Source organism: Coenobita brevimanus, chromosome 101, assembly GCF_032717465.1.
Source record: "Coenobita brevimanus isolate Jiangsu-jjx chromosome 101, ASM3271746v2, whole genome shotgun sequence".
NCBI lineage: Eukaryota > Metazoa > Arthropoda > Malacostraca > Decapoda > Coenobitidae > Coenobita > Coenobita brevimanus.
The window spans coordinates 30,990,138-30,994,221 of record NC_137054.1 but is presented as its reverse complement, the minus strand read 5'-3'; positions in this window follow the sequence as shown (position 1 = coordinate 30,994,221).

Here is a 4,084-nt window from a genome sequence, read left to right as displayed (position 1 = left end):
TGGTGATGGTGGTAGTAGCTGTGGTGATGGTGGTGGTAACTGAGATGATGATGATGGTAGTGCTGGTGGTGGTGGTAGCTGTGATGGTGATGATGATGGTTGAGGTATCTGTGGTAATGGTCGCCGTCGTGGTGCTATTGGTAGCTGCGATGATGATGGTGATTGTAGTAGTTGTAGTGGTGGTGGTGCTATGGGATGTAACTGTGATGATGATGGTGATTGTAGTAGTTGTAGTGGTGGTGGTGTTATTGGATGTAACTGTGATGATGATGGTGGTGTTGGTGGCAGCTATGGTGGAGATGGTGGTGGTGGTAGCTTTGATGATGGTGGTGGTGGTGACAGATGTTCAGAAACGGCTGTTATTTGGGCAAGAGCTTTGCTGCCCGATAGGGCCGTGAGGCTCTTGTTTCATTCTGCAGTTGTACATCTGTCGCTGCTATTTATGTGTGCAACCGCAACTTTGCTGCTACAACTGACCTCCACTGCTGCTTCTACAAATACTACCAGTTAGATCGACAGCTACTCTCATCTGCCGCTGCTACTATAAATTTTACACTTGTATAACTTACAGTGAAAAATAAGAAGGAAACGGAATAATACTAGGATTAATGATGTGGTCGTGCCTCTACTCGTAATCACAGGAAAATGACATACACTACTGTTCCGAAAGACCTTCCATTTTTTTTTTATTCTGCTTTTCTTTTTCTTTTTTTTATCTGGATTAAAGTTTCCTATTTCATTCTAAGACCATCATTATCTTCAAACTTTTCCACCAATCAGCCCCAGAATTACCCCTGAATGTTTATCACCAATCATCCTGATTTTTTTACCACCTAAGGATGATGTGAAATAGGATCAAGAAACAAGGAAGGAAGGAGAAGTATCAACAGCACGCACACTATGATGGGCCTCATAAAAATCCACACATCATAAAGCCTCCGGGACCATGATTCCTCCAAGCATGCCAAACCCTCTGCACCGATTTGTTTGCTTGTTTGTTTGTTTTCCGTATTTTTCTTTATAGATGCACTTCATATGCACCGGTCTCATTGAGCCAATTTGCCGTTAATCAAGTCAATACAGGGTTTATAACAGTTGCATAAATATTCCTTTGCAAAGGCTGCATCACTCCAGAACATGAGTCTCGTCATACTGAATGTATAGTACACTGGTGTTTCTGAGCAATAATCCTGCTATTTTAAGCTAATAACGTAGGCTATTGTTATGATTTCCATTGACAGACCACTGGACTTCGGTAACCGATGAAATATCTAACAAAGTAAAACCCTTATTATGTGTCTTGATTTTACAGTGTTCTGAATTATTCAAATGAAAGAGTTACACCCACATTGTGTTCACTGACAAGATGCAACATCTTCGACCTAACTGGGACTTACTTCCTAAAAAACACAGTTCAGTGTTTGGATACAACTTTCGAAACCCTTATCGTTTTTATTTTTCATTGCCTTTAGCTTACTTTAATTCATTCAGTTCGATGATATACTCTGAATTTGCTTTGCAACTGCCAGACAAGTTATTCAGTTTTTGCACACCTTGTACTCTTGTACGGTTGCCTACATGACGACCGTTCACCTTCATGAATTCCAATAACTCATTAGTTTAGTTTGGGGAGATAAAAGCATCATTATGTTAAACATAACTTTTACACCATATGTAGATCTCATGTAATGTTATGGGTTCCTGAAGGTAGGGAGGAGGAAAGAATCTTTGCAGGGAACATTACACCTGCAGTTTCATTAGGAATGAGATTCATCATCATCATCATCATCATTAGTCATTGTAACTCCACTGCTGAACAAAAGCTTCCCCCAACCTCCTCCATGAATTCCTTGACTGAACCAATCTCTGCCACGTTTTGCCTGCAAACTTCTTTATCTCATTTCTCGATCTTCTATATGGACTTTTTTTTTTTACTCTGCTTGCAATCTCTTGAAGTCCAGTGAGTCAGCCTCTTGTTCCATTGGTTATGCCTTATTCTCGCAACATGCCCTGCCCACCTCCATTTCAGTTCATATTTAACATCTATAATGTCCTTGACATTAGTCTGCTCTTTCACCCAAGTTAATATCTCCCTTTCTTTCAGAGATATTCCCAACACTGACTTTTCCTTTGCTCTTTGAGAAAGAATTCGTTTGTTATCCACTGATTCTGTCAGTTTCCAGGTCTCACATCTGTACGTCATAGCTGGGGTTATACATTCGTTATATACTTTTCGTTTCACACATACTGGCAAGCTTCTTTTCATTACGTCTCAATGTTTGCCAGAAGCTTTCCATCCGATTGTAACGCATCCTTTTATTTCGTTTTCATGGTCTTTCGTTTGTTTTAGTACTTGTCTCAAGTCATTATACTCCCTAACATCTTCAAGAGTTTCTTTGTCTATTTTACTGATGGCATTTGGTGTATTTGGATTAAACAATAGTTATACTCCAGTTCATCTTTAGACATATTTTAAGACTTTGTTTAGAACATTTAACACTTCCTGCAATGCATCTGCTGTTTCTGAAATCAGGACAGTGCCACATGTAAATCTTACATGGTTTAAGTTTTTCCTATCTATGTTTACTAATTTGTTTTCCTATTTTAGCTTTTTGAAAATGCTTTCAAAGTATGCAGTAAATTATTCTGGTGAAATTGTATTTCCCTGATGCACACCTTTCTCAATCATAATTTTTTCTGAGTCTTTACTTAACATAACAGTAGCAGTTCCCTCTCCGCATATGTTTTTGAGCACGTTTACAATATTCTCTTTTACTCCTTGTTCCCGCAGTGAATTTACAATTGTTATGTGCCCCACTGGGTCGAAAGCCATTTTATAATCAACAAAACCTATACACAGTAGTTTATTATATTCTGTAGTTTTTTTGTTTTTTTTCAGTTAGCTGATCCATTATGTGTAGATGATCAGTAATCGAATACCCGCTTTGGAATCCTGCCTGCTCACGGGGTTGGTCTTCCTCCGGATTTATTGTTATTTTGTTCGTATGGCCTTTAGCAAAGAGTTTGTAAATAACTAATAAAAAGCTAACAGATAGATAGTTACTAACATCTCATGAGTCACCTTTCTTGTAAAACAAAATAACTATTGCATTACACCATGCTTTGGGAATTTTCTTCTTCTTTATCTATCTATGTATCTATTGCCAGACGCCATAATCCTGTACTGGGTGGCCATTTGACTCTGAGTTATTTGTTTTACAGGGTGGGGCACTAACCCTCCACCAACCCACTTGACACGTAGGGAGCACGTATGGTTTAGTTATATGGTTACCACCCAGCGTTGTAAATGGTTTCTTGGCTTACAGGAAACCATTTGGCTCGTCACTCAATGTAAAGCCACCTGTAACGGAAAGAAAAGCATTAAGTAGTGACAGGAAAGATGGGAGAAATAGGAAGAGAGGAGGGCAGGCACAGAAAAAGAATGATAAAGGCTAAGGAAGAAGTAGGCAGCACTACATCAAGTGAGTGGATGATGGTCGCCACCACCTACCACTACACTGAGTAAACAAGTGGACGAGCCTGTTTTGTACTTCTGCTCCTGTATCCGACAGTAAATCTGCTTCAATTCCATCTTCTCCTGGGAACTTTTCTTTTTTCATACCTCTGGTATTTGACTTGTGTCAGCTTAAAAGTCAGCTATTGGTACTATTGATTTTAATGCATTAATAGGGAGTAGACTGTTGCACCAGTCGAACAGGGTGGTACTCCTGAGGTGGATGGCAGTCTGGTGACGAGGAGAGCTGGAGCTCCCGTTTCACCAATCCTCAGGACCTGTTCCTGGCCGTCTCCCTTTGCTGAACCTTTTCAGTGTTTCCATTAACACAGAAAGTAGGCAAGCATGCTCTCACTCTGCTTCCAACTGTCTACACCCCACCACATGCATTTAATATAATAACACGCCTTCCATCCCCCTTATTTTTATGAATGGAGGACACCTGTAATCCGGTGTGTGGATTACTTTTTTATTTGATTTGCTTTTCCTTCCTCTGTTCATCTTCTTAAAGAAAAATATAGTTCCACGTAAAATTCTACTTTATTCACCATTTTCTCTCTGCAATTGATG